General features: G+C 42.5%; 1 pseudogene across 1 annotated transcript; it reads right to left on the bottom strand.

Annotated features, from left to right (window-relative positions):
• Nucleotides 1-6,003: 6,003 nt before the first annotated feature.
• LOC309544944 (large ribosomal subunit protein eL43-like) lies at nt 6,004-6,385 on the bottom strand (annotated as a pseudogene). The gene has a single exon. The product of its transcript is annotated as a large ribosomal subunit protein eL43-like (transcript).
• Between the last annotated feature and the right edge of the window lie 467 nt (nt 6,386-6,852).

Here is a 6,852-nt window from a genome sequence, read left to right as displayed (position 1 = left end):
TGGTTCCATTATAAATATATCTAATCAAAGAAGAAATACTCTGTCCCATCGGAGCTCTCGCTCCCAATTACCACTACCTCTGAGGGTGGGCTAGGCACGGCGGGGTATCTTGCTTATTGATAAGCTGCCCCACCGAAACCGGTCCAGAGAGCAATGTTTACAATAGATGATTATAACTAGTCATCTTTTTCTACTTTCAATTTTATATGTTAACTTATTGTTTTTTGCAATTCTCTTTTTTTGATATCACCAATAAAGTCTACTTATGCACCTCAGTAACTTGTGAGCCAAGTAATTGCAACTATCTTGAGAGGATCTTTACCCCCTCAATACCTCCCCCCCTCTTTTCCCCTGTGGGGTACTTATCACTTGTAATGTTAGTAGTTTAGAGAGGTCCAGTAGATAAGGAATGATCCGGTAGCGAGATACAGGGATCAGTAGCGAGGTTCTGGTCTGCTCCAGGTAAAGGGAATAGCTGGAGGTTCCGATCGAGAGACAGGCTTGAAAGCATGTGGATAACAAGGCAGGTTGAACGAACAATGTGAGTGAGACTGCCGGCGGTTGAAATAGCCACTCTGCGGCGCTCAGCAGTGACATCATCATTCTTAAAGGTATATGCGTACCACCTGAAGAGAAAGGTGGGACGCATTACAGAGAAAGTGGTGATTAAGGGTACCGGAGGAACCAGAATCTTACACTGAGTCAGAATGAGCAAAGGTTTGACCATCATGATTGATCTCCATAGAGGATTCTCCATGGCTGATGTTGTGGGTGGTAGAGCTGAATCAGTGCTGTGCAATGGGTGCTGTGACAGCACTTCCTTTATGTGAAACAGCTCTGGATTTGAAAGAGATGCAAAGGGAAGGTTGTTAATATACCAGAGTAGAGAGGAGGATTTGAACCTTCTGAGTATTTATAAGTAACTGTAGCCTGGTTTACTGGTTCTTGAGGTTTGTGGTGAAAAGGAACAGTTGATATAAGGGGACCCCGGATAAATAAAAGAAAGTGCTTGTAGAGCCATTTATTAATTTAAGGGGTCTGTAATATAAATGAGTATTTGGGACACAGGGGAAGTGTGGTGTGCATGAGTAAGAAGGTGGATGACAACACAAATAGAATTGGAAAAAGAGAAGGTTAATAATAAGCAAGGGAATATAAATGTGGACTTTTAATAATCACAGTGTGTGAAAGGGAGCAGGTGCGTTTCAGTGGTGGTAGAAAGGTATTGATTTCACAGGAAATTTTCTTTGATAACTTGGGTTGAGCACAATTTTTATATTGTTGATGGAATGTTGATCATATTATTATTGTTGATCTGTTGTGAAAATGGTCATCTTTATATATTGCTAAAATTGTTAATTCACTGTCAATGGGTTAAAGTGATAACAAACATGTTATACTTACCTCTAGGGATGGGCTTGATGTTCAAGTTGAACGTAAGTTCGGCTCGACCATCAGCTGTTCGTGTGTTCGCTGAACACACAAACAAATGTGGCACTCGGCAGGAAGTTTGCCCGCCTATGAGCGCCCCATAATGCACTGTGCTGGTGCAGCGAATAAATTACTGATGATTGGCCAAAGCATGCACATGACCTGTATGCTTTGGCCAATCACAGCCTAGTGTCCTGTTAGAGCCATGATTGGCTAAAGGCAATCATAGGCAATCATGGCCAATCATGGCTCAGGGGCGAAGTCCACGCCCCACACTATATAAGGCTGCTGCTTACACGGCAGCCGTTTATAGTGCTTGATAATAGAGGTTAGACAGGTAGTTAGTGGATAGTGAGTTGAGTTAGATTAGTGCTGTCAGTGTAGTAAACAGACATACCCCACTTTTGTAATGTACAGATATGTTGTAGTCCTGGGTCCCCTCTCAGTGCTCCCCAATTCTTGTGTCCCTGTCACTTATAGTTCGTGAGCAGTGCTGTGCCAAGCTGACTGAGATTTCCCATAGACGCCAATGTTAAAGTCGGGGAGCAGTGCCATGTCAAGCTGACTGAGATTTCCCATAGACGCCAATGAGCACTGAAAGCTGAAAATCGGTCTAGGCAGGAAGGAGGTGAAAGTGCCCTGTATTTAAGTGGTTAAGGGGAACCCTATGACAGAATTAAAAAAAAAAAAAAAAGGCGGCATGGGGTCCCCCCAAAAAATCTATACCAGGCCTTTTGGGTCTGGTATAGATTTTAAGGGGAACTCCACGCCAAACTTAAAAAAAAAAAAAACGGTGTGGGGTCCCCCCCCAAAGTCCATACCAGGTCCTTTGGTTCCGGTACAGATTATAAGGGGAACTCCATGCCCAAATTGACAAAAAATCCAGTGTGGGGTCCCCCCAAAAAAGTGTACAAAAAAAAAACACAAAAGCCAGTTTTTGACAAGTCCTTTATTAAAAAATAAAAATAAAAAAATAGTGTCCCCCTCATGTAAATCCATCATCAATCACATCGCCCGCCGCACCCAAAAAATAGAAAAAAAAAAGACGCCCCGGGCTCTTCAGATGCTTCCCGGCTAATGAGCCGTTTGAGCCATGACAGCTCTTTTATAGGCAAGGGGCGGGGACACCCGGTTACATCACCTGGTGGCACCGCCCTCTTCTGACGTCACGTCACGTATAGCATGTATATATAAGCTTGAGAGGTTTATGTCACAGTGCTGCACTTTCACTCATTATTGAAAGTAGGTTAAATAAGTTACCGCTAGCATATTAACCATACACTAACCATAAGTATATAGATGCACACTAGTATGGAAATGATACGAGATTTTTATAATAAAAGATTTGTTAGATAGTAGATAGATTAGTAGATACACCCTCTGTACAAACAGGTAATATTAGCAAAGGAACAACAGAAGTCTAGTGAAATTGTGCACATATCACTGGGTATATATACAAACCGGATTCCAAAAAAGTTGGGACACTGTACAAATTGTGAGTAAAAAAGGAATGGACTAATTTACAAATCTCATAAACTTATATTTTATTCACAATACAATATAGATAACATATCAAATGTTGAAAGTGAGACATTTTGAAATGTCATGCCAAATATTGGCTCATTTTGGATTTCATGAGAGCTACACATTCCAAAAAAGTTGGGACGGGTAGCAATGAGAGGCCAGAAAAGTTAACTGTACATATAAGGAACAGCTGGAGGACCAATTTGCAACTTATTTGGTCAATTGGCAACATGATTGGGTATAAAAAGAGCCTCTCAGAGTGGCAGTGTCCCTCAGAAGTCAAGATGGGCAGAGGATCACCAATTCCCCCAATGCTGCAGCGAAAAATAGTGGAGCAATATCAGAAAGGAGTTTCTCAGAGAAAAATTGCAAAGAGTTTGAAGTTATCATCATCTACAGTGCATAATATCATCCAAAGATTCAGAGAATCTGGAACAATCTCTGTGTGTAAGGGTCAAGGCCGGAAAACCATACTGGATGCCCGTGATCTTCGGGCCCTTAGACCAATTCCGGTCCTCGGGACCCACTAACAGGCCAGATTTTAAGTATTACCTTGGGGGATGCAGACTAGAATACTGCAATCACTGAGCAGCAAATGAGATCACCTGTGATGTAATTTAGTTATCTTGCAAACCTGGCCTGTTGGTGGGTCCCGAGGACCGGAGTTGAGAACCACTGCCTTAGACGGCACTGCATCACATACAGGAATGCTACTGTAATGGAAATCACAACATGGGCTCAGGAATATTTCCAGAAAACATTGTCGGTGAACACAATCCACTGTGCCATTCGCCGTTCCCGGCTAAAACTCTATAGGCCAAAAAAGAAGCCATATCTAAACATGATCCAGATTTTCTCTGGGCCAAGGCTCATTTAAAATGGACTGTGGCAAAGTGGAAAACTGTTCTGTGGTCAGACGAATCAAAATTTGAAGTTCTCTTTGGAAAACTGGGACGCCATGTCATCCGGACTAAAGACGACAAGGACAACCCAAGTTATTATCAGTTCAGAAGCCTGCATCTCTGATGGTATGGGGTTACATGAGTGCGTGTGGCATGGGCAGCTTACACATCTGGAAAGGCACCATCAATGCTGAAAGGTATATCCAAATTCTAGAACAACATATGCTCCCATCCAGACATCGTCTCTTTCAGGGAAGACCTTGCATTTTCCAACATGACAATGTCAGACCACATACTGCATCAATTACAACATCATGGCTGCGTAGAAGATGGATCCGGGTACTGAAATGGCCAGCCTGCAGTCCAGATCTTTCACCCATAGAAAACATTTGGTGCATCATAAAAAGGAAGATGTGACAAAGAAGACCTAAGACAGTTGAGCAACTAGAAGCCTGTATTAGACAAGAATGGGACAACATACCTAAACTTGAGCAACTTATCTCCTCAATCCCCAGACGTTTGCAGACTGTTATGAAATGAAGAGGGGATGCCACACAGTGGTAAACATGGTCTTGTCCCAACTTTTTTGAGATGTGTTGAGGCCATGAAATTTAAAATCAACTTATTACCTTAAAATTATACATTTTCTCAGTTTAAACATTTGATATGTCATCTATGTTGTATTCTGAATAAAATATTGAAATTTGAAACTTCCACATCATTGCATTCTGTTTTTATTCACAATTTGTACAGTGTCCCAACTTTTTTGGAATCTTTTTTGTAGTTATACCTCCAGATGTTGCAGTAAAGTTAGTTTTCAGGGGCCCCTAAGAATGATCATGACGCGGCGTCTGTCTTGGTATCAGAGACCTGAACACAAGATTAACAATGATAGAGAGATCCTCCAGCCATTGTCCAACTAGTCTGGAATGCAGATTCTCACCAGCAGAAACTCGTACAACCTATCTACTCTATATCTTAGTCTGGCCATAATGTTCAATTTTCTTGTACAATTTTCTGTTAGATTTACCAGAAACCACATAATATGAGGTCAAAGCTAAACAACACTTTCACTTGTATCCAATTAGGCAGGCCTTTGTACTACATAGTTGAAGGTAAATTTCAAGAAAATTGTACAGAAAATTGTAAGAAAATGTATGACCAGCCTTAGTACTTAGTAGATTCTAATCTGTCATGCAATCTATCAGACCTATAATTACCAAGTACCCATCAGATACCTAACCTTGATATAGCCTATGAATCCCAGACCAGAAGGAACAAGATCTTAAATTGAACATTCTAAGACAAAGTTCTGCTTAAAGCAGACACCACAACTAATCGCTAGTGATGGGCCGAACATCCCCCTGTGCTGTTTGCACCAGAACATCTCGAACAGGGAAAAAATGTTAGCGAACATGCAAACTCTATTAAAGTCTATGGGACACGAGCATGAAAAATCAAAATTCCTAATTTTAAAGGCTTATATGCAAGTAATTGGCCAAAAAAAGTCTATGGAGGACATGTATCAATGCAAAAACATTTTTTTTTAAAACGTTTGTTTTTACAGGAGCAGTGATTTTAATAATGTTTAAAGTGAAACAATAAAAATAAAAAATTCCTTTAAATATCGTGCCTGGGAGGCTCCCCTTAATGTGCCTGTAAAGTGGCGCATTTGTACGATGTATGGAGCCTGCTGCAGCAATACTGACATTTCTAAAGGAAAAAATTTAATTTAAACTTGCTCACGGCTCCCCGCAATACAGATAAAAAAAAAGAAAAAAAAATGGTGTGGGGTCCCCCATTCAGTCCATACCAGACCCTTATCCAAGCAAGCAGCCTGGCTGGCCAGGATGGGGGGGGGTCAACGAGCGAGCGCCCTCCCCTCCTGAACCATGGGGGAGGGTGCTTTGGGGTGCCCCCCAAAGCACCTTGTCCCCATGTTGATGGGGACAAGAGCCTCTTCTGGACAACCCTGGGCTGTGGTTGTTGGGGTCTGCAGGTGGGGGGGCTTATCGAATCCGGAAGCCCCCTTTAACAAGGGGGTCCCCAGATCCCGACCCCCCCATGTGAATGGATATCGGGTACATTGTACCCCTACCCATTCACCAAAAAAGTGTACAAAAAAAAAAAAAAAAAAAGACAAAAGACATTTTACAACACATCCTTTATTAAAGAACAGTCCAGAAAAACAGACAAGGAGCAGAACTTCAGAAGGATGGATGATCTATTGGTCTTTGAATTCCTTCAGTCTTCTGATGGCGGATTTCACTGTGACGGCCGAGGTGGTGTTGTAGGTCCAGGCGCCTCCAGCTACAATTTTCATCCAAGAACCGCAGGACCAGATTTCTACAGCCTTCCTCTTCATTTTGGTCTTGACCAGAAGGAGCAGGTGTACTTGGCTTGTTGGCTAATTTCAATTTTCTTGACCATCTTCCTTAAGGAAGCACCATAACGGGTCCCATATTTACCCACAATGCCGACTTTCTTGGTGCGTTTGGCCATCTTCCTCCAGGACCCGAACGGAAAGGGCACAAAGACAGTTTTTGACAAGTCCCTTTTTAAAAAACAAAAATAAATGAATATTGTGCCCCGATGTAAATCCATCGTCAATCACATCGCCGCCGCACCCGAAAAATAGAAAAAAGAAAGACGCTCCCGCCTTTTCACACGCCTCCCGCATAATAAGCTGTTTGAGTTGTGATAGGAAAGGGCCGGGGACACCAGTTACATCACCTGGTGGCTTCGCCCCTTCTGACATCATATCAGTAATGTAATCACTGCACCAGCGCAGTGCATTATGGGGCACTTGTGATGTCAGAAGGGGATGGGTCCCCGCCCCTTTCCTATAAAAGAGCTGTCACAGCTAAAACAGCTCATTATGTGGGAGGCCTGGGAAGAGGTGGGAGCGTCTTTTTTTTTTTTCGGGTGCGGTGGGCGAACTTCCCGCCGAGCGCCCCATTTGTTCACGTGTTCAGTGAACACACGAACAGCTGAT

The sequence above is a fragment of the Pelophylax lessonae genome, assembly GCF_965119305.1.
Source record: "Pelophylax lessonae genome assembly, chromosome: 1".
Lineage (NCBI taxonomy): Eukaryota > Metazoa > Chordata > Amphibia > Anura > Ranidae > Pelophylax > Pelophylax lessonae.
Note: the sequence above shows the minus strand (reverse complement) of the source record. Positions and strands in the feature narration are given on the sequence as shown.